Source organism: Ambystoma mexicanum, chromosome 5p (genome assembly GCF_040938575.1).
Source record: "Ambystoma mexicanum isolate Mex_15411 chromosome 5p, UKY_AmexF1_1, whole genome shotgun sequence".
In the NCBI taxonomy this organism is placed as follows: domain Eukaryota; kingdom Metazoa; phylum Chordata; class Amphibia; order Caudata; family Ambystomatidae; genus Ambystoma; species Ambystoma mexicanum.
Genome location: NC_090930.1, coordinates 616,880,566 through 616,905,881, shown reverse-complemented (window position 1 = coordinate 616,905,881; position 25,316 = coordinate 616,880,566). Strand labels below are relative to the sequence as shown.

At 41.7% G+C, this 25,316-nt stretch overlaps 1 protein-coding gene across 3 annotated transcripts in view; it reads left to right on the top strand.

Moving 5' to 3' along the window:
• The window catches only part of LOC138481092 (protocadherin-11 X-linked-like), a 623,638-nt gene that overhangs the window by 161,130 nt on the left and 437,192 nt on the right, over positions 1–25,316 (top strand). Inside the window, exon 2 of one of the 3 annotated variants that reach the window (XM_069612997.1) lies at positions 22,801–23,002. The exons of the other annotated variants lie outside the window; for them this stretch is intronic. The gene's annotated coding sequence lies outside the window, so the exon portion shown is untranslated. The remainder of the gene's footprint in view (positions 1–22,800; positions 23,003–25,316) is intronic. 3 annotated transcript variants of the gene reach the window in all.

Sequence of the window (25,316 nt, the reverse complement as noted above, 5' to 3'; positions counted from 1 at the left end):
ACGAGGGACACTTCTTGGATCCACCAGATTGTTCTACTTCTCATTCAAATATTCCAATTGTCCAATCCACACACCTAGGGGTAATAGTTGACTCCCAAACTAATGTTTTGCCTCAATAATGTATGCCACCTGTGATTCCCATTTTCATATCCAAATATATAACAATGTTCACCAATTGCTTAACAATGGCCATGCAAGGAAGCACATTCATCCTTGATCAATACCAAAATAGAATACTGTATTATAATTTATATGAGCATGCCAACATGCTCTAAGCAAGTTCAGCAAATCATGACTACAGCAGAATGACCTTCTCTAATATCAATCATCAGAACCACAACACACAACCACTCGAAAGCATTCACTTTTTTTGCGCATGGAACACTTACATATTTTTTTAAAATCATTCTGCTGATCCTATTAAATGTTCTCGGAGTCAGAGACAAAATATCCAAGAGGATGTGTATATGTAAATGGAATTAGTCCCAAACACATATCTCCTGAAGACCCAGTTGTGTGATTTGATTGCAGACCTTAAGGATCTTTAAATGCATATACAATTCAACAGCATTAGCACATTAAAACATTTCAATAACAACTTATACATGCACGAGGTCTCATTCTCACAGTACTGCGTGTTATTTTCTTTTCCCCAATTTAACGGTAATTCTAACTTGCCAAAACACTAATTAACACAGGAATTCAATTGTGTGGTCTACCTGCGTATGTGTGTAACTGTTGGCCCTCATGTCTATTGCCTTACTTTCCTTGCAATCCCATATCACCTCATCGAGTTATTTTTCATGTTTGGAGATGTATATATCATGAAATCATGAACATTTAAAACTGTACGTATCCAATATAATTCGTTTAAAATGTGGATTCAGAAAAAAGTTATCAACAATACATTTCTTTCTAGCAAAACAACGTTAATTAAATTAATTAAGTTACAGTGTTGCGTGTTTCTACTATTTAATACAGTTTTTCGCATATCAGACAGAGAAATGCCAGAGGTAGCATCTCAATAGATCTCTTAAAAATTTCAATTTTACGTTGCCAATAATACAATGTTTTAAACCTGTCTCTTTGAAGAATGTTCACAAGCATTGCTAATCAGAAGGTATGCAAACGCCAGCGACAAATGTCAGACCTGGAGGAACACCATAATGCATCCTTACCAGATGCTAGATTGTTCTTTTTGTCTTCTCCCCAACACAGCCATCAACAGACTTTGTAATTGTAATTGCAAAGTATGCATACACAATATAATTGTACGTAGGAGAACTTGATGTGCTAGTTCAAAAAATCTAACTGCCAACTTTTCAAATAATTCCCAAAATGTAGATCTTGGGATCTCAGGGGATTTCCTTTATACAGTCAGTAAAGCCTTGAACACATGTGGGCCATTGAACTTTTAATACACAAGTAGGCCCAGATCTTGTAATTAATATATGACACAACGCTAAAATCAGTGTTCTAACTTCTAAATGAGCATCTTTCATCCATATGCACATACTGCGAATATCGTTGCCTACAGGCAAGCAAACAAACTGGGTGATTAAATGAGTCATGAATATAAAAATGCAGAGATGAAATAATCAAATGTTTGTGACAACAAATAACAAATACAAGCAGTGATAATGACACCACAGAGCTCATTATGTTCCTGTAAAGAATATGTCTGAGGGGGTGTACTATTATTCAATTTGTATGTTTCTATTTATGCACCGACTTGCTACCAAAGTGTGTGCTCCTACTTCTAAAACAATACATGTTTCCAAAAACACACAAACAAATGAATTCCTTCTCCCGATATAAAGACACATGATTCACGAGAATTATGATAATCCCATCTTGCAACTTCAGTTTCTGAAAACCCCCAGAAATGCAGGCCTTTCTCAGCAGTTATCTCCAAGATGTGCTCATGCGTTGGCTAACTTCAGCTGTGCGGATGGATGGTTGGAGAATGCTGCCTTCCATTTCCTTGCAGAAGGCTTGTTGGCTATGATGGGCTTCAAAATGTCCTTCATTCCAAATGTTGTTTTTTTTTTCCTGTGCATTTCCAGACCTGTCGTCGGCAAAAACAAAAAGTTAATATATATTGTTTTATCTGTCCTGCATTTTCACCAGGAGCTTAGACATGTTGCCTGGGGTCCGTATTGACCTATGTGAGCATTATTCGTTTCCATGTCCATGTCCTTTGAAAGGTGAGATGAGGGACACAGAGACTGTATATAAGGACTGTGAAATGCTGAGAACACTTGTATGAGAGAAAGGAATAAACTCACTCAAGGAATGCTGTGCCAATGACTCATTTAGCATGATACTTGCCCAGAAAGACTGTGCTAGGCCCTAATATTCCCACTAAAAGCCATTAAGAGGGGAATTGTCTTTTCTAAATATCAAGCTTTGCAGAATGTACATGGTTTTAGCGTTACGTACAGCACATTCAGCTTTGTGCATGAACCAGTCCTCCACCTCTCTCGCAGTCTGCATGGCTTTTCTGAAAGTGGACCCTTCAAGTCCCCCTTTACTTTGCTACAAATACAATTGCTTTTCCAAGATGTTGAACTTCTTCTCCAAAGAGTGTTAAATGCCTAATTTCTGCTATTTAGTGCACAACATTGATTCATTCATGTTAGCCTTTTATAGTTTGATATTTATTTATTTACAAACGTTGATAAAAAAATGTTTTAAAAAAGTAATCCCAGGGTCTGTCTTGAATTGAGAGTCTGACTCTCTTCCAGGAGAGGGGTATCTTTTGCTAGCAATACTGGACTGCTGATTTCAATTCACTTAATGTATTTAGGATAACTGATACAAACTGTGTTGATGTATTTATATATGCATTTATTTATTTAGTTCACTGCCTGTGAGGATTACTCTGGGCACATAGGGACAATGTGAGTATCTAGGGGATGTGTGATACCTATACATAGCTAAAGGTTACAAACACTGGGAATGCCATTTTTAAGATGTAACCTTTTATTAAAAAAAACAAAAAAAAACACATGATATGACATGACATAAGTCATTTAAAACGCGCCTGTACACAGGTGTTTCTAGACACACAACACATGTAACAGTATTAGTGCGTCAATTCATCTTTTTATTTCATATTGTTGTTAGAGGAATGGTGAAATCAAATTTATTAAAAAAAAAAAAAAACAGATTATCAATACCCGAAATCCACACTTCACAGTGATGTACTAAATCTTTAAATAATAATTTGCGGAGATTGACTTACAATTCAAAGCATTCATCACTGCGAACTGCAAGTGTTCCCCCACACCTATCCTGTGATAACATTATCTCAGATGCAACCTTGTAAACATTGATAGCCCTGGCAGTGTTGACACAGAGCACACACCCCTACTTGTGATGTATGTATCGCTCGAGCAAATATTATTCTCGATTAATTTCCACAATCACATGTCACCACACAAACGTGGGTGACACTCCTTCTAGAAATGTATATTACCATTGGCTTTCTCCGTTCATTCACACAAGCACATTTTGCAATTATATGATTTCTAAAATAATTAAAGCATTTGACCTGGTAATTTAAATTAATGGTTTATATTAATATTGTTTGCATTAATATTTCATTGCAGAAAGACTACACACATATATCAGCACAATATCAAAAAGCTGTCCAGGAAGCACAATTAACATGCAGTACACTGTAACTTATTTTCCAGAAAAACACAAAGCTTAAAATGAATAAAATGAGCAATCTCTTCCTGCCAAAAGCGAGAGTTTATCGTGGACTCCTGACGTGTGCTTGCTATAACACCACATAGGAACACCTGTCAGACTGTGGTGCATGCCCAGATGCTGGGAAATAAACTGTTGAAATAATGTATTTCAAAGCCAGATTTCATAATACCAATGCAAAGTGACATATGTTCTTTCTATCATTGGAATGGTGTGGTGCTCTAAATATGGGGTGAGCATTGGGGGCACCGGTACCCCAGCATCCTGCCAGATTATTGTGAACATTTGCCCATTAGGAAAGGAAAAGGCACAGTGGTTATTGCAGGTCCTGGCCAGTGGGATATGTGGACCATGGCACGGACCAAATTTGATATAATACCTGTTAGTGGAGAATTAACAAATTAGCACACAGCCCATGTCCATGGCGTACATGTCTTCGCCCTACCACCTAAGGAAATCAAACCTGTCCCATTTTTAAAAAATTACTAGTTCTGTAAATCTTGTTATTTCAATCTGCAAACATGTTTTTTTCTTTAAATTGGATAACAAAATAACAAGTTCCCACATGCAATTTTGAACAGCATGACGCGATCTTTGAGTTGCATTTTTCAGGTGACATCTTTGCCATTTGCAAACTTTAGGCAAGCAGAAAGTAATTTGGAATCTTATTTCATAAAAGCCCTGCATTAAAGTTAAATATTCTCAATGGATGATATATTTTATACTTGGACAGCATGTGCTGGTTCCAGCATACTTTTCTGGAGTTATACTCACTGCTCTCAGTGGTTATTTTCAGTATTGAAGGCATTGTAAAAGACTATAATCCTATTATATCGTTGTGTACAGCAAAGACGGCCATTTCACACAGCCCCATTTGATACATTTCGTTCGTATTATCAAACGTTTCTTTGCCGCCCAATGGTCGTTGTACCAGAAGGTCTGTATTTTGGCTGTCCGGGGTCATAAAAGATGTTGATTTTGGTGCTCCCCCTTTTCATTTCAATGTCCCTGTTTTCTAGTTCAGAAATAGATTTACACCATCGAAGACCAATTTGGATTTCAATTAAACATGTAAAAATAGCAATATTCCATGCTCTGTTTTGGTTATTGTGCACTGTGATTGATGCATCCAGTAACCTCCACACAACACCCAATGCCAAACAAATATTTGACAGTGGGAATGCTGCACATATTGGGTTATAAGACTGGTCTGGCAACTGGGCTCTTTAAAGGATGTTGTTTCAGCATGACGCACAGACACATAAAGGACACATAAAAGGTACTACCTACACAAATACAATCCAAGGTGAATATATAGTCCATATATAGTCCTCTTACAGCCCCCCCAGCTCGCTTTGTCTTCATATGAATACAAATTACACAGAATTGCAGAAGGGCAACGTAGGGTAGATTACCTTAGAGAAGGAGCTGCCAAGTTTTGGTAGACAATCTTTAATCATGAAGAAACTACTGGATGATCAGAGGACTAAGAATGGTTGCATTGCTGACGATGAAGTAAATTATATGGCTGAAGGTCCAATCACCAGCGAGCCTGTAGGCTCTCCCACAGATGATTACACCTCTACCGCATCTTACAGTACCCTCTCATGCAGAGTCCTTTCATTAACTTGACAAAGGGAAACCCGTGTTCCCTTACTTGGAAATGGAGTGCAATATAGCTTTATAATAATCTGACAGGGTAGAACAGAATAAGGAATGGATGGCAGCAGTGAGAAACAGATCCGTGAAACCATAGCATAAAAGCAATTAAATACATTTGGCTAAAGTCTGTGGTGTTAGGTTCACCAGTTGGGGCATGATTAATGTAGTCACGCATGAACATAATTTTACGCCGAGTGGAAGCAGTATCTAGTGAATTACAAAGTGCTATATCCGAAGAAGTTAGCCATAGGTTGACCTGTGGGTTCCCCCAATGTGTAAAATAAGGGTCACCGGGGCTTCTCACAATCCACAGTATGAATAATAAGCAAAAAAAGAGAGACGCTAAGACATCTGATAATAAGGGAGCCCATAAATCCCATAGAAAGCATAAGGGGAGAAAACCACATGGAGATATTGTAAATTATAGTGAAACACACCACCTCAAAGAAGAATCAGTCCACAATAAGTATCACTTCATTGATATATCTTCAAGCCTTTGTCCTACCTTTAGATCAGGGGGCCATGTGAAGGGGGACCCACCATCTAAGGGTACATTTTTAAGGGGTCCCCTCTATGAAACTGGTTTTCCCTTATGAGGATGGGCGTGTAGTCACAGGGGCAGCCTTCTCTTCTGACATTTGGCCCAGAGCCTTTGGTTGCAGAAGTTAGTTTACTATTCCTTTTGTCCTTGGAGCCACAGCTTACTCCAGCATATGACACATACATGTTACAGAAAGCATTATTTTAAGGATATTGTTCTAGGAAAATGAAACACCAACACAGCTATACGCTACTCTGGGGCCAGTCAAATTGTTGCATATTTTTCATTGGTAAGCCCAGAGGAGCTTGATAGGTCACTTATGAGGCACACCAATTTGGCTCATGGCCCCTCTTAGGCGTTTCCAGTAATTGCTATGACACTAGCATTAAAAGGGAAAGTTGTATGGATTCCTCTAAGTGTTCAGAAGCATGTTCTAGACACAGTTCTGATGGGGAATTATCTCAAGGAGTTAGGACTTGAGGGTAACACAATAGAAGGTCTTGTTACTGGGATCATACTAAGAAGCCTGCGTTAGTGAAGCCTCAGGTGGAGAGTAAGCACATGGGGAAAGTTAAGACAAAAAAAGAGTAAAGGGTACCTAAAAATATTAAGACATCTGTTCTCCCCAAAGTACCTACAACTACTGTTGTGGTTCCCTTACCCAGCAACAGAAGCTAACTGCAGTGCTTGATCCTAATGTGTATCCTGAACAAGATGGACAATGAAGGGCAGTACTCATTGAAGCCCTGTTGCGGAATCAGAAAAAATACAATATTACGGCTGTTACACCGAGCAGAGGAAAATACACCGACACGGGCTTATAAAGATTCCCAGAATCTTTATTACAAAACTGAACAGTATTCAACAAAGTACACAAATAGCTATTTGGCCGTCAATACATCACAGAGACCACCAGCAGGTCTAATAAGAGCAGTGAGGGAATTTCCTAGCTGGACATCGGTGCTTTTATATATAAAATGATGTCCAGCCCTCTTACAGGTTCATCATGCACTGGGCTAGGGTCACGTCAGGTTCACTTTCCTAATTTACATATCTCGTGCATGCGGTTTACTTTTCGATACATTTACTAACACACTCTATTATTCTTCAATTTAACATTTACACTCTTTATACATTGCTTTAATACAGATCAAACAATTTTACGCATATTATATTCGGATAGCATTACTGTTCTTGTATACTTGTAGTTTAACATTGCTAATTCAAGTAATCCCCTGCTCCAAGGTCAACAAAGGACAAGGTCTACATGACCCTAACATGTAGCCTGAAGGCAGGTTGGACATTAACTTCCCTACAGAGGTTGGAGAGGTTAAGGCAAGAACAAGGACACACGAGACAGTCATTTTAGATTACAGGGTGACTTTTGTACAAAACCCCAAAATGGCGGTTTCTAACCTAAAATGTAGGCTTGATTCAAGATGGCGGCTTACATCAATTTCTAAGGTCAAGACCTTGCCGCAGAGAGTTATTCGCGTACAATTTTCAAGCAACTTGGCGTAGGCCAATATACATACAAATCGTTTGTAATAAGAGGCATAATTTAATATCCGGTTTGACAAACCCTCCTTTTGGCCTATGCCAAGTGCTAATACTATTTCTAATTTGATTGCAAGTAACTCCATGCGTCATCGTCCAGACACCCCGAATCATTGTCGGACATATCTATTGCCATTAGGTCTGATACCAGAGTTTCCTTCAACACATAGGGCCTCATTACACGGAAGGCGGTGGTCCAGGGTGCTATTAGCACCCTGGACCATGCCGGTAAAATACCGGCACCGCCTTGGCGGAAAGGGGATTTACCGCCCCATTCCAAGGTTGGAGGGGCGGTAAATCCCCTTTCCGCCATTGCCCTTCCCCATTCCCATTTCTGCCCCATAGGGCTCTATGGGACTGGGGAAGGCGCTAATTACGGCACCGCAATTTTGCGGTGCCGTAATTAGCTCCGAGGTCCCTTAGCGGGTTGGTATTTAACGCCTGCAAAAAGCAGGCGTTAAAACTCCAACCCGCTAAGGGACCCCGTAGTACGGCGGTAAGGGTTAACGGTCACCGTTGCCATTAACGGTGACCGTTAACCCTTACCGCCGTCCGTGTAATGAGGCCCATACTCTTTGGAGAGCTCCTTTGGGGCGTATATTTTATTCCCTAATACACTTGTTGCTTGCGCGCAACATCCACCTAATACTGAGCATATACCAGGGAGACACTGTATACAACAACAAAGAAACAGAAAACCTCCCTAGATTATCAGTAGGGCCGAGAACAACTTCCATCCCCATGACCGTAGGAGGTCCCAAAACCATGTACCAAGTTCCCAATTTCCCTCAGGAACATGTACTTCTGAACTAAGGACATGTAGGTTTTGGTTCGCCCTAAAGATCGTTGGAGAGGAGTCTGGAATGTAAACGCAGCAAACGGACCCACTAATTTACATACTCCTCCTTGCTCTGCCAGGATGACATCTAATGCCATCCGGTTCTGAAGAGCCACTAATCTTATTGCTCTCTGTTCTAGCGTCATATTATAGAGTATGTCAGTGGTCCGATTGATGGTTCTCTCCAATACTCTCGCTAATCCCCTAATATCTTCTGAATTCGTAATTTGCCCAAAAAATGGTACAAAAGATTTCATAATATCTCCAAAAGTTTGCACCGGAGTATCCCCTTTTACACCTCGTCGTGGACGAGTCTTTGAAATTTCTGTAGTACTGGCAATAAATACCCTAGGTAATAGAATCCCTAAAAAACAGGTTCGTTGCCAATCCCTGGGCAACCACGGAAATGCCACATTACCGCAAACAAAATAGACAGGTTCGCCTACGTACAGAGGTCTGTTTTCACTAGTCAAATTCACAACGTTGGCAAATTACCCATTGACCGTGTTCCATTCCTCTGTATGCAGAAGGATACTGAATCGGGGCTGTGATTAACAGAATAAGATAGAGGCGTGGCATCCTTATTGCCTATAGGAGCCATTTTGAAAGAGATTAAAGACTGAAAAGGACGAGACAATCTATCAGAGGGCCTAACAGAAGCAACGTTTGGTTTGCTTCTATTTGCAAAAAGCGAGCATCCCAGGGGCATCAAAACATTCTTTTCAAAACTATTTAAATTTGTACCATCAAAGTTCCCTGAAATGCTGTCATTCCATCGACCAAAAAATAGTGCTCTAAGAGAAGCGTAACAGGCAGTTGTCAGAGGCAAAGGGTAAATATACCAACCTAGCCCTTTATCCCCATGTTGCGGTAAATGTGTACAGATCCAGCAATTGGTCTTATTAAAAATTGCATGAGTGGCATTCATGATTAATAAAAGGGTATTATTCTGATAATTCCGTCTATGCAAAGAATCTCTAGGCGACAAAGTATGCAATTGCACAAAAGGAGTGGGAATCACAGATACATCCTCAATAGGTAAAAAGTCCTCTAACACATATGCTTCTTCCAGATACCATAACCCAAACCCAAAAGTCATTACAAATCCAGTAATTAGTACAAGAAGGCAACAATACACTTTGGGGGTCCCCTTACATACTTGATTATTGTCTCTGCTATTCATATTTTTATCTAAAGGTTCAGTACGAGCGGTAGCGGGTGCAGGCATCGTAGTCTTCAATCGCAAAACACCAATTGTTCGTTTGCTGGCGACTCGTTGCGTGTCTTCTTAATGTCTTTCCCACAACCCTTAGCCGACAGAATATTTCCGTACAATCGGGCCAAAAAGACAAGCCCTCAAATGATTCTTTTTTTTTTTTCAGTCGCACAGTCAGACCATGCTGTACATTTATTTCCTTGGGCACAAATTATATTTTGCAGTTTCTGGTAAGAACAAAGTGTTGTCACTTCCTCCTGGGAGTGGTGAACGGACGGAAATGGGATCAAGAAAAGATTGATCCGGAAGTTCCACTGTTGGGGAGTGCGGAGACAAGATGGCCGTTTTGTCCGGCCCTGCGGATTCTGAAGCGGTCTCCGATTCTCCCTTGTTGGTTGTTGCTGTTTCAGGCACGCGAGTTACAGCAGTGGGAAGAGATTCTGTGTCTTCTGTATCGTATGGCACGGACTGTGGGATCCGTTTCATGTGCGTTGCATGGATCCAGTGTTTACGACCCGCTACCCGCACGGCAGTCTGGGTGACTAGCAGGACTTGGTAGGGACCCCTCCAACGAGGTGCAAGGCAAGATGACCTCTCAAAAACCTTTGTGAGGATCCAGTCCCTTGGTCGTAGACTGTGACCAGGGCCCTCGTAGTGTACAGGTAAGGCCTCTCGCACCTGGTGATAAATTGAAAACAGATTTTTAGTCAACTGGTTACAGTAGTCTGAAAGAAGCACATTTTCTATATCCCGTAGTGAGCGACTTTTTGGCATACCTCAAATATTAGCAGGTCTCCCCATTACCACCTCAAAGGGAGAGAGCCCAGTCTCAGTTTGAGGGGTCATTCTCATCGATAGTAACATGATCGGTAAGGCGTCTGGCCATTTTAGCTTGGTGCCAGCACACATCTTAGCGAGTTTGTTCTTTATAATGCCATTGTGCCTTTCCACTAATCCGGCACTCTGGGCATGTCTAGCTGAATGGAACCGCTTGTCAATCTGTAGTCCTTTGCAAATTTGCAGGACTACAGTGGCAATAAAGTGTGGCCCATTATCAGACCAGATGACTCTCGGCAGCCCGAACCTAGGAAAAACTCTTTCAACAGAGTTTTTTGCCGTGGTTATAGCCGTTGCATCTTTAACCGGGTAGGCTTCAACCCACTTACTAAATGCGCAAATAACAACCAATACATATTTAAGATTGTTACACCGTTCCATTTCAATAAAATCAAAGTGAATAACCTCAACCGGGACAGAAGGTGGAGCGAAACTTCCTCTAGGAGTCGAGGTACCTTTCCCTAAGTTGTGCTGCAAGCAAACCATGCAGTTCTGGACAAAACGCTCCACAATTTTGAAAATCTTATCATTGGCCCACACACTGTGTAGCATTTTTGTTAGTTTCTTCGCACACACATGTGTCGGACCATGAGCCATAATAACCATCATTGTAATGTAAGCGCGGGGAGTAACCATTTCCCTTCAACATTGTCTACCCAACACCCATCATCATCCAATCTTCCTGCACCCTCGATCCATCTCTTAGTTTCCTCTATAGTAGCATCTGCTTGAATATCTTTTACAACATCAATACTTTCTCCCAAAGTGCAAACATTTCCAACTTCTGTTACAGCGTACATTTCTGAACTGAAATCAGTGGCAGTCTGTTTAGCTATCTGATCGGCGAAGGCATTCCCTTTTCCTACAACATCTGTAACTTTTTGATGTGCTGAACATTTTATGATAGCTAACTGAATAAGGAGTGCAAGTGCTGAAAGCAATCGCACTATTAAAGTGCCATGCTGGATTTTCGTTCTGTGCGAGGTCAAGAAACCTTGTTCCTTCCAAAGTCTACCAAAATTGTGGGCCACCCCAAAGGCATACTGGCTGTCAGTATATATATTCACTGTACGCCCTATAGTTAACGCTATAATTTCTGCGGCCTGCGCAGACTTTTGCATAATTCTTTTGGTTTCCACAACCGTACTTAAAGTAGTGACAGCATAAGCAGCCGTGGATGTACCGTCTGGAAGTTTAAAACAAGAGCCATCACAAAATAGCTCTCCTTGAGGGCTATTCAAAGGCGTGTCTTTCAAATCAATTCTGCCTTTAGTCTCTTGTTCTGTCATATAAAGGCAATTGTGTGACGTATCGTCATCATCAACAATATTTTGTGAGACAGGTAAAAGTTCAGCCGGATTTAATACGCAACACCTCTGAATTTGAATGTGGGGAGCAAACAAGATCAGTTCATATCTTGTCAATCGTGCAGAAGTGAGGTGTTGCGTTTGAGTTCTATTCAATAGAATATCTACAGAGTGAGGTACCATGAAGGTTAACGCATGACCCAGGACCATTCCCTCACTCTGTTTTACAGACGCAGCAGCAGCAGCAACAGCGCGCAAACATCTTGGCAAAGCGCATGCTACAGGATCAAGGGCGGAGGAATAGTAGCCGCACGGCCTATTCTTCCCTCCATGTTCCTGCGTTAACACAGCCAAAGCACACCCATCACGTTCATGCACAAACAATACAAAAGCTTTATCATAATTCGGAGTTCCTAAAACCGGCGCCGAACACAGCGCGGATTTGAGCAAATCGAATGCTGTCTGGTGTTCCAAGGTCCATGGCAATGGCAAAGAAATGCCCTTCTTTGTCAAAGCCAACATTGGTTTAATCGTTAACGAAAAATTCAGGATCCACAATCTACAATAAGAAGCCATACCTAACAAGGCTCTAACTTCCTTTTGTGTATTTGGGACAGGCATACCAGAAATAGTCTTTATTCGTTCAGGTGTCAACCGTCTTCCCTCCTTTGACAGGAGATAGCCTAAATAGGCGACCTCCTGCAACAATATTGGAATTTCTTAAGTGAAGCTTTGTGGCCATGTTTTGCTAGATGACAAAGCAGCAACACGGTGCCTTCTTTAAAGGCACTCTCAGAATCAGCGGCCAAGAGGAGGTCATCTACGTACTGTAGTAACGTGCAAGTAGTAGGCAACTCGAGGGTATCAAGCTGCTCTTTCAATGCCCTACTATAAATACTTGGACTTTCAGTGTACCCTTGTGGTGCACGAGTGAATGTAAACGAGCGTCCACCTAGGGTGAACGCAAACAAATACCTACTATCCTTGTGTATAGGAATACTGAAAAACGCGTTTTTAAGATCAACAACGCTAAAGTGAGTGGCAGAAGCCGGAATCCTGGTTAATATCATTGTAACATCAGGTACAATAGGAAATTGAGGAGCCACAATTTTGTTAATAGCGCGTAAATCAATTATAAAACGAAAGGGAATCGCATTATCACCTTTTTTGTATACTTGCAAAATGGGGCTGTTACATATGCTACCCGTAATCTCCTCAATTACTCAACGATGTACAAAATCAGAAACTATACATTTCAAAGCCTGTTCGCCTTCAACTGAGATCTTATATTGTGGGATGCGAGGCAATTTTACTCCATGTTTCAAAATAATTTTAACAGGATCAATTTGGAGAATGCCCACATCATTATCATCGATTGCCCATAGGCATTCTGGAACATTACTAAATTCTGGCGGTAAAGGTCGAGTCAAAAACTGAGAGGCGAGTGATTGCTGGGGTGAAATTGTTAGCCAAATCCCATCCGGAGAGCAATGAATTACTGCGTGTAATGCTTTCAACAAATTTAGCCCCAGCAAGTTCTCCCCACAGTTAGTGGTAAGTAAAAATGGACACTGTTCCGTGAAGGGACCCAGTGTTATCGGTACCGGCAAAGAGACCGGACAAACTACAGGTGTGCCTGAAAACCCTACGGAAACGTTGGATTGCCCTGACAGGGGAATATTTGGAACCCGTGCATGGTCAATGGAACATTTCTGTGCTCCCGTATCTACTAAAAATAGATGCTTCCTATTTCCCACCGCCATCTCAACGTAGGGGCCTTTCTGATGAACGGGAATAGGTGTAGGTTCCAAATCCTGCTTCGGGCAATCCTAGCGGAACAAAATATTATCAAAAGGAAGTTCTTCAGAGAGGTACACGGCAGAAGGGTGATCAAAAATGTTTCTATTATCCACATTCGAAAACGTACTTATCTTGTGAAGGAGATTGCTGTCATTCTGGTGCAAACCGACCTCTGCCAGGGCCCCCTGCACCTGGGCGACCTCTGGATCGTCTACCCGTGTTCCCAAATGACCTTTGCTGTAAGGTCGGGCATTGTGCGCGCCAGTAGCCTTCCTGCCGGCAGTAGGCACACTGGTTAATGGTTACCGGAGCCAAGGGCGCACTTCCCTGTGGAATGTACTGACCTCTAAATTGAGTACCCCCTCTAGGGCTTCTAACGATCTGCTGCAATAAAACTTTAGTTTTCAAGTCACCCTTTTTTTTCTCAAGTTTCTCTTTTTCAGTGTTTACACGATTTTCATAATACTGAGCCATATGCAATACTTCTGATTGGGACTTCGCCTGCCAAGCGCTTTCAGAGGACATAATCTGTAACTGGATGTCAGGCAGCAATCCACGTAAAAATTTGTCGACAAACAACCTTTTCCCTGACTCTGTGCCCAAATCTTGTCCACTGAAATCCGAGAATACCTGCTCGAACCGATTGAAAAAATCGGTAGCACCCTCAGACTTTCCTTGGACACAGGCCGTAAGCTTGTCCCATATGATTCTTTTTTCTGGAACCATAGTTTTCAATTTTACAATAATTCTATCAGGCAAAGTTAATATCACTTGAGGTGGTCGTTCGCCAGCTGGTCTTTCTCTGTCCAGCCTAGTCATGTTATCCCATGTATCTCCCAACCCAGGTATGTCATCTATAGTCCTAATCTGCTTCCACAAATCAACTGGCAGGAGTATGGGAAATAATAGGTCAATATCACTTAGAGTGAATACCGACGACTGTAAGACCGACTCTATTTCTTTATAGAATCCGGTCGGATTTTTTCGTATATCAGGAATAGATTGCTTTATGGTGTTCACTTCCTGTCTTGAAAACGGCATGTGAACAAACTGTGAAACGTAATGTGCAGGAATTTCTCCGGCTACTATACCTCGTGCAGCGTCAGCCGCAATCTCAACTTTTAGGACAAATGTCGGAGGGACCTCTCTCATAGGCAACTGAGAAGTAGGCAGCTCTGAACGCTTACTAAGCAACAGAGCCAAGTCAAGCACTAAGGCAGTCGAAGAAGTATCAATTGAAAAAGTTCTCTTATAAACACTCAACAATTCTGCGGGACAACAAATCTTTCTTCTTACACACTCATTCTTCAGGTGCTCTACCATCACCTGTATCACTTTCTTTTACATTTCTAACGTATATTGACTGTATGTGTCATATACTTCATCTGGAGTTATCGACATATCCGAAATCCATCTTATCGCGTCCTTTGTACAAATTCGTGCTTCCTCACCTTTTAATTCTCGACGAGGAGAAAACCGTTTCTGTAAATACATAATACCTAAACTATCACCATCTACTTCCTCGTTCTGTAACTCTTCCAACTCCTTCCTATACTCAAAAATCCTCTCAACATGCTCATATACCTTCTCCGCAGTATCTCTGGACAATGGTAAGGCATTCAAATCCCGTACCCCTTGTGGGAAATCTACATCATCTAGTCTATTCCACATTATACTTAAATGAGTCCCTAATCCTTCGATAAAAACATTTTTCTCAGGAATATCTTTTACATTTTCTAGTGTGGAAAAAACATCAGCTTGTTCACCCTTCTCCATACAATGTTTAGCCCAAGCAGTCAATTCATTCCTCTTGTCTGGCGACACAGTATTAGGAGTCACAACCCTTGGTCTTGCTCCCTGGTCTACTGCAAGCGATGCAAGATCACTTGGAAGGGGAAGAGTAGGCACATTCTGAATAGCAACAGGTGAAGGCAAGGGTGCAGGCAAAGGGGCGATGGCTGGAAGAACAACAGGAGGAACAACAGGGAGGACCGGAGGAACTATGGGAGGGGGAACTACAACAGGAAGGGGCAAAGCGCCTGGAGGAGGAACGTATGGAGGTGGCGCGGAGGCACCGCACCTTCGTTCATGCAAACGTTTATTGATCAATTCGTCTGACGTATGAAATTCTTTTGAAGGGTAGATTTTCTGAATGCCTAATTGAAATGCACTATCCGTGTTCCTAACTGACTCCCATTGCTTATTTTGATCATACAACAGTGCCTTTTCGACACTCGTCATATGTCGAAGCATATGCTTCTCTCTACTCTTTTGTTGCTGCAAAGCTTCTATTTTCCAACTGTGCAACGCATCAAATGCTACAGGCCTAGCCTTCTTCTTTACTAATACAGACTCTAAATATTCTATACGGGGGATTTCAAAACTACCATTGGTCGGCCACCGAAGATCAGAATTATGTCTGGTTTGTCTGTGCCAAATGTCATTAAATGCTATAGTACCAATGACTTTCTTACAGTACATAGTACATGCCGGCGACCCCTCCTGTGGTGCGGGACGGCTATCTTCCAAAGATTGTCTGTTACTGCGGAAAAATGCCCTAAAGCAGGCAGACAATTTCCCTGGCATATCAAAGTTCTGGTGTTACCTGGTTAAATATTTGTGCTCGCGAGTACAATGCTCCAAATTCAAATTTGTCGGGGTTAAATTAAGAATCGGGACAAAGGACTGGGAGGCACTATCGGGTTACTAAGGACAATGCAAAGGACCCACGTATCTGATGATGTCCGGCAAATTTACCCACCTCAAATGTATGGACCGTCGTCAAGATGTCGTCTCGGGCTATAGCTCACCGTCCAGGGATCAGATCGTGCAGTTTCGTCAAGAAATTCACTTCTCGTCTTAGAGTGGCCGGTTCTGTTGACACCGTCCGATCCCGGTCCGATAGCTGAGCCAACCTTCAACGAGACGAAGTCAATCTTGAGGGTCCCTATTCAGGCGCCAACTGTGGAATCAGAAAAAATACAATATTACGGCTGTTACACCGAGCAGAGGAAAATACACCGACACAGGCTTATAAAGATTCCCAGAATCTTTATTACAAAACTGAACAGTATTCAGCAAAGTACACAAATATCTCTTTGGCCATCAATACATCACAGAGACCACCAGCAGGTCTAATATGAGCAGTGAGGGAATTTCCTAGCTGGACATCAGTGCTTTTATACAATATGTGAAATGATGTCCAGCCCCCTTACAGGTTAAACATGCACTGGGCTAGGGTCACGCCAGGTTCACTTTCCTAATTTACATATCTCATGCATGCGGTTTACTTTTCGATACATTTACTAACACACTCCATTATTCTTTAATTTAACATTTACACTCTTTATACATTGCTTTACTACAGATCAAACAATGTTACGCATATTATATTCGGATAGCATTACTGTTCTTGTATACTTGTAGTTTAACATTGCTAATTCCAGTAATCCCCTGCTCCGAGGTCAACAAAGGACAAGGTCTACATGACCCTAACATGTAGCCTGAAGGCAGGTTGGACATTAACTTCCCTACAGAGGTTGGAGAGGTTAAGGCAAGAACAAGGACATACGAGACGGACATTTTAGATTACAGGGTGACTTTTGTACAAAACCCCAAAATGGCGGTTTCTAACCTAAAATGGAGTCTTGATTCAAGATGGAGGCTTACATCAATTTCTAAGGTCAAGACCTTGCCGCAGAGAGTTATTCGCATACAATTTTTAAGCAACTTGGCGTAGGCCAATATACATGCAAATCGTTTGTAATAAGAGGCATAATTTAATATCCGGTTTGACACTGTGATAGGGCCCATCCTTAGAAGGAAAAGGGAGAATGTTGTGCTGGTGTGTGGTAAATGATGGTTAACTGTGAAGCAACACTATAGAAAATGAAAGTCAGTCTGCTGTTGGTGAAGAGTAAGCTGTGAACTAAATCACTCAGATGTGCTGACAATTCACCAGTCTAAGTAGCACCTCCACACGCATACCAACATTAGGAAACACAGGATCACAACCACTGTTATTGGTGAAGTAGGGTTCTGGGGACATTTGGCAATTTCACCACTTGAGCATGCAGATTGTGGTTTCTTGTACTAAAGCAAAACATCCCATATGTGTTATTGTTTACTTTACTGAACTAAAGGTACACCTTGTTTAGTAGTATTGACTAGTAATGTCTGCATATCAGTTAATAAACCAACATAAAAATAATCTATAGCATGATGTTATACTCAGTGAAATAGAGTTTGGATTAATTTATTCAGTTGTCAGGTAAAGCATAAAATCACACAATCAAAAATTGTAGTGAGCATAAGACATCCCTCCAGTGTGTCTTGCTTGCATTCCAATGCACAGCCTCGTAGATTGTTATTCATTATTTTACAATAGCAAAGTCGAGCATTGTGTGACAAATCCTTTGATGTCATCCCTTCTTACCTGGGGGGAGCCCCTTCCCATGTCAGGGAAGTCAGGCCGCTACCCGCTAGTCCGCCTGGGGGTGGTGCAGGTGGATCTCATGGGGAGGGATCCCCCCCTGGGACTAGGGATGACTAACTGGGGAGTATGTGGTATGACCGGCCCATACCACAACATCCCTTATTCAACTACAGTGTGCAGGCTAGCATAGTTCTGCACACTTCCATGTACTTGTGCAGGGTAGATGCTGGGATTGCCTATAGACTATACCAATGGTAACGGTGTGTGGTATAAGACAATTTAACATAACATAACATAATAGATGCATCAACCTCCTTAAGAAGCACTGAGATGGGAATAGTAGATACTACCTATGTGAGTCATATGAGAAGAATGGGACAAAGAAGCATTCAAGTAATCCAGTTGAGAGTGATAACATCAATACCAAGATGAAGAAGAGACATGGAGTTATGAATAATGCACTGCAGAACCAAAACCAGCGTTCTACTCAATATGGACAATATGTGATTAAGTGGAACATAAAAAGGGAATAAAGGTTGAAGATGGTGTTCAGTCCTCCCTCGAGGAGCTGCAAGCAGGTCGCCGGTACGGCAAAGAGAAGGTGACTGGAGAACTGAGATGCAAGGTGAGAAGGTAAAGTCTCCAAAGAGGGTTAAAAGAGAGAGGACCCTTCTTCCGACTAGGAGAATGCTGCTGGGGCCGACGGAAGTTAAAGGACCATACGGTCCATGTTGGAAAAGCAGACCAGTGGGGAGTAACAACTGCAGAGGTGCTGGAGCTAGAGTGGACCACACAGAGACTGTGGGATGAATGAGATTGAGAACTGGGACTGTCTGGAACCCAAACGGAAGCTACCGGGAGGTAGGGGTGTTGGTGGGGCTGGCTGATGGGGACAGAAGAAGGGCCTGGGACCCCATAAAGAAGGGTAGAAGCACCCTAGGGAACAAGACAGAGAGAAGATCCTGGGGAAAAGACTTTGAAAGAATAGGTGTACCTGAATTAAGTGCCTGTGACCCCCAATTACAGAAAAGAATGTACAACAGTCATATGGATAATAGCAGTACCTGGCAGGATAGTGAACCAGGTCTGCTATACAGGGCTGAGAGGAAAGCCTGGGAAAGAGACATTCAACAAATAATTAAACATGAAGTAAGCATCTGGTATGCCGAATTGTAGAAAAGAACGTACAGCAGTGATATGGACAATAGCAAAACTTGGCAGGATAGTGAACCAGGTCTGCTATATAATCAGCAGAGAACCTTGAGACAGGTCAGGTGAAGGGAATCCTTTCCCCTGCCATTGTGAACATTGTGAGAAGTCTGAGAAAGGCCAGGGTATGCCATTGTGAATATTGTGATGTCTGAAATAGACATGGGGAAGGGAGTCATTCCCCTTGGCGTTTCAGGGAACAAAGTTAAGAAAGAAGGTGTAATAAATCCAAGGGAAGAGAGGCATTTTCCCTGACAGTGTGCACTGTGATTGTGAACTGTGATTGAGTAGACCAGGAGAAGGGGAGCATTCCTCCTGGTAATAGAAACAAGGCACCTAGAAAAGGTAGGCTTTCTCCGGGACACCCACGGTGAATAACAACCATGAGTAACAAGGCATTTTGATGTTTTGGAATTAGGTTATTGTTTTATAAGTGAACTAAGACTTTCAATCTGGAACTTTGTTTTGTACTTTAAAAAGGCATTGGAACCTTTGGAGAAGAAGCCATGTAAGGGAAGGAAATAGGTTTCTGGCACAGGATGGTGGACTTTTAATTTATCTAGATATCCTGACAGACTTCTCAGTGGTTTCAGTTGAAATAGAGAAACCCTTCTCAGAAAACATGTAAAGTTCAGGTGTTTTTATTTATTTTCCAAAATATTAAAGTGTATAGTCAATAGAATGCCACCTGTGTGTCAGTCTCCTCCTTCCACTCCTTTACAGTGGACATTAAAACAAACATGTTGATTGTGACGATTAAGTAATGTCTTCAAAAACACGTCCCACAAGTCTGTGGTATTGGTTCTTTGACCATGTTATGGTATATAACACTCCCTTACAAATAAACAGTATACTATTGAAATGAATCTTATGATTTGAAATAATAGAATCATAACTTAGTCAATCATATACAGTATACAACTATCAAGTCTGCAGAGATCTATTCATGGAATGTCTACCATCATTGCACTACTACTGTGAACAAAGAAATATATTTGGGCAAGGTGCGCCCGTTCAAAATGCAATTATAAAACATCCTTTATCAATGCTAAAATAATCTTGATATGTCTTCCCAATTTTTTGGAAGTCATGCAGGACTCACTGCTTTCAAAGAGGCTGCCTTGTCAAGCTGCCTCTTAATTTATTGGTTACAGTTCATGTTCCACTTATTCACTCAGGAAGACTTAGAAGCTGGTTTAATACAAAAAAAGCCATATATGTCTTTTATGTGTTTGTGGGCATCTATTTTGATTGACTTGTGGGTCAAAACATTATTTCACAAGTTTAACAAATCCCTCACGCAGTCTGTCTTTCACCATCATTGCTACCTGTTCAAACACATTTGTGATCATTCATAATTTATTTTCATTGAAATGATATTATGATGTTTGCACATTATTAGCAAATTATACGTGGATGGTCCTCACATGTTAATTATAGGTATAGAGTGCGTTTAATATATATACATTTCCCAGAAAGGGCATTGCAGTGTTTAAAAAACACATAGGTCAAGGTTGAATACAACATGTGTTCAATTGCCAAGACCATTAAATTGAGATCAGGCACACTCTCAAATTCCATTTTTTTTCTCAAGCACATGTTATTTTATTTTATTTTGTAATTTGCCTCCTTCTATTCCCATTGCACCACCTTCTGTTCTTGTCTGTTGCCTACCCACATTTGCACTGTTGGCAAGCACAGCTAGCCATTTACTTGCCACCATGCTGTCAATGCTGAAATTATACCAGTTGGTATTATATTTGTGACACATGATAGGGAACACAACCCAAACCCCAGTGAAGCAAAAGTATGTGAGGCCCTTGTAACAGGGTCTGGGATTTGTGATAAATCTAGCAACATCGTCACTGATTCGCTGGAGGGAAGATTTTCTTACGTATCCCGGGAAAGACAGCACTACCTGACTCTGACCCTGGGGGGTGGCTATCTGTGGGAGGATCACGTAGGGGAGGTCAAACAACAGGGAGACAGAGAAATAATGACTCCAAATAATCTTACAGCTGTAATTCTTAATGTCACCTGTGTGCTTTTGCAACATTCCTGTATGGACTATTGTTATGCAGGTAGAGAATTCCTGCGTTTGCATGGCCAAGAACATTATATACCCCCACCCCCTGTATATTATTGACACAAGGAAGAGGGAAGGAGTAATGAGGATGACTAGAAGCAGTAAGCCAATGCTCCTTCTAGTCTTTAGAAAATGCCAACCAATTGCGGGACATTTAAAACTCACACAGTTGATCAGAACGTGAGTGAGAGACAGAGGCTCCTGCTAAATCCAACTTGTTCTGACACTGGTTGGGACACTGGAGGCAAACAGACTGCAGGACGGAGCACAGAGGCTGGTGAGAAGAGCGTGCAGAGAAACCGAGCTGAGAGAAGTTTCCTGCTTTATTGCCATGGGCAGCTAGGGCAACCAAAAACAGAGGAAGGCAACGCAGGAAGCAAGCGGCTAATGGGAGGCACCCAGGTGTGATAATCTTGAAGGAGAGTAAACCAGGTGTAAGAAGAGAAGTGAGAAGACTCAGTGGTAAAACCCATCCTTAAATTGTGGAACAGTGATAACCAATATAAGAAGGGAAGAATCAGAGCCCTTTTAAGGATAAGTAATGAAGTTGTGAATACAATCGCAGATTAGTACACCAGGGGTAGAAAAAGGATTAAGAAAGCACAGGGGTCAAGACCCCTCCTTGAATTTGTGAAACGGTGGCCATCAATACAAAAAGGGCAGAACCATTCCTCTTCAAAAAAATAATTGAGACCCAGAGAATGAGAGAAGTAATAATGCTGTGATTAACCTGGTAGAAGAATACACCAGCAGTAGGAAAAGGATTGAGAATTCTTAGGGGTCAAAACCCCTCCTTGAAATTGTGGAATAGTGACAATCAATGGAAAAGGGAAGAACCATACCCCTTTAGGGATAACTGAGATCCAGAGAGTGAGAGATTGGAACATTCGAAATAACTGTCTGCTTAAGTGATACTCAAGGGAGGAGTCGTCCTCCTTGAAATCGTGAAGTAAAACATTATATGAAAAGAGAAATTTAGGGAAAGTGTCATCCCCTGTGAAGCAGTGGAACATTATTGACTCTTTCTGGAAGTATTGGATAGATAGTGGAAGAAACATGGGGGAAGGGAGGACCCCTTTTCCTGGTGGAACTTTATTCCTTTTCTTTTCTGCACCTTAGGACTTTATGTTTTGGAACTTTGAAAGAAAGCTATACGTGTATAGCTTTCAGAAATCCCTGAGTTGCACATTAGATTGAGCTTAGCATGTAAGTATCAGTCTAGGGTTTTTGGACACAGGATGGAGGACACTTTTTGGGTGAACATTCTGACACAGATGGCCCTTAGTTTTGTTGAGGCATGTGACCCTTTCTTATTTCATCTTCATAAAACTCTATGACTAAAAACATAATGCCACTGTTTCTGACTGTTACTCTTGATCCCTTACATTCTTGAATCATTGGTTAGGGGATGTGAGCACATAGCATCCTGCATATGTTCTAGAGCATATCCTAAGACAGAGGTGAGAGAATTGGGAGGGCCCAAGTTCCTGAATCCCCTAATCATGCGGAGCATGCCTGTGATTTTTGTATCACTATCTGTTTCACCATGTCTTGAAGCCTCTTCTCTGGAGCAAAACCTTTCTTGTATCTTGCAGGCCTACTGGCTCCTGAAAGAAGTTCTTCCCAACAGAGAACTAAGCAAACAGGAACACCAATGTGAAAACCTGTCCCTCACTCATCCCCTCCAGAGTACCAACCAGATTGAGATCCTTCCAGGGCAGCTGGAATATGACACTTGGAGCCAGAATCCCAATATGTAGCAAGATAAACTCTATGAACACTGCAGCAGGAAAACGGGTGAGCATAATAAGCTAATAAGGGTTTACATGATTTTTAACCCTGTGATTCATTCCACGGGGAAACAGAGTAACAGCATATTCCCCAAAGGTCAGGTGTGAGGACCAATAGTAATTAGGGAAGCCAGCAAACAGAAAGACCAGTTTATAAGAGACATGTGACAGCAGAAATGAATGAAGGGGGTCGGGTGAAGTCAGGAGGAGTGGTGGGGGAACAAGAGACCAGGCACAGGGCACAACATAGAGCTCTACAGGTGAGGACTGAGAAACTGTTGCCATAGAATGCTGGTATGGTGTGTCTAAAAGAGAGCGGTATCAAGACTGACAGAGTATTGTTGCAGTTAGGAGAATGTGTGCTGGAATGGGTGATAGCATGGAGAGTGTGGAGGATAGGAAAGAGTAGAATGGACTTGAAAGTTAAGACTCATCAGGCGACAAAAAGTGAGTGTAAGAAAGAGTGAAATTCAAAGTGCAAGATAGGAGAGGTTACTGTAGAGGTCAGAGGTTGAAGAATAAGAGGAAGTTGTAGTAGGAGGGAGGGAGGGGAGTAAGGAGGAGAGTAAGGCAGATCGGTGGGGCAGACAGATGAGGTAAATCTAGAGTGAGAGAGGCTAGGTAAAATAGTGAGGAAGACAGAGATAGAGGCAGGTGTGAGAGAGAGAAAGAGAGAGAAAGAGAGAGAAGGAAGGAGAGAAAAGGCAGAGGCGATAATAGGATGAAGTAAAAGGAGGAGTGGGAGACAAGAGAGAGCGATAAGAGAGAGAGGGAGGAAGAGTAGCTCAGAGAGAGGGGAAGTATAAGGTCAGGCGGTAAAGAGAATGTAAAATACAGACAGACAGAGAGAGGGCAAGATAGTGAGCAAAGTTGCTTCATAACCTTCATGTCATTAGGATTATCAGAGTAGGGTGCCACTAGTAATTACCAGAGGTGGTGAGAAAGGGAAAGATGCAGCCTTTCGGCTCCAACTGTTAATTCAGTGTAGCATTAGAAAGCAGTGGTTACCTGACATTAAGATGGCTTAATGTCTGGGAGGTAGGGTATCCTGGGCTAGGGTGGAGGGAGTCCATATGTGATTGTGATTTAGATCAGGTATTCCCCTTAGTATGGCCTTCCTGCCACCCAGTCTGAATCAAGCTGTGATAATTACCAGCACATTCTCAGAAATACCAGAATGTGTTGTAAGTTCTTGATCTGTGGCACCCTTTAATCTGTAGTGAGTCCTCTGTTGCACACAATCTACACAAGAGTTGTATGAAGCAGCAACCAATGCTTCAACCACTTCTCCACCTCTGAAGTTCCTCGCTTAGTGTTGGATATGTGCCAGCAAGATAGTAATTGTTGGCTTCGCATAAATGCTAGTTGGCAGCATGTTGCAGAGGTGATTGCCACTTTTCAACCTGTATGCCTTCTGATTTTGCATGATTATAAAAACTCCACCAGAGACATTTATTCATGGACTGTGATCATGTCAGTAGTTCATCAGGTTGTTTATGTGTGCAGCATTTACTTACTTTGCCACAGACTTCGACAAATACCAAATGTCAAACTGGTGCCGGTTCTGTGAGACCCACTCTGACATTACGTTGGCAATGTTTGCATGTTTGCATGTTAGTTTGAAATCGAGTTCTCTGGATTGAAGAAGTTCAAACCATTTCACAAAACCCTGCCTTTTCATCACAATTTTGGAAATACATTCTGTTACCTGGACCACCAAAGAGCTTACAATGTTTTAGTGTTGAAGTCCTGATGGTGATATGTGCAATACTTAGCAATACATTCTTGAATGACACACTGGCCATCTCCTGCCAAACAAAGCCTGTTTACAGTGAGCGTGCAGTCCACCGCTGTATGCTTTTGTAGCCAGGAATCATGTTCTGCTGGAAGAGGTATTTTCACTCGTACATGTAGTAGGAGTTCCACAACATCAGTTTGATTCCCTAAAGTTTACACAAATCAGAGATTTTAGAGAATGTCAAACCACGAAAAAGCAGTGCATATGAACTCATATTGCCTGCTTTAACTTTTCTAAGCAAAAGTTAAGCGGATCACAAAAGGCTTCAGACTTTGTCCACATAGGTACCTTGAATGGTAACATTTGTTTATTTTTTTTTTTTTATAATCAAAGATTTGCCATCGTGTTACCCTGAGTTGATTTGTTGCATTTTAGAATCCGTAAAATATCAAGCAATCAGCAGTCAAACACACAATATTTTGGTTCCCAATATTCATTCATTTCGCATGTCACTTTCTTCAGCCTGAAATGTGGTGGTCATTTCCTACACATTCTACATTGTTTACTGTAGGTCTATGTCTTT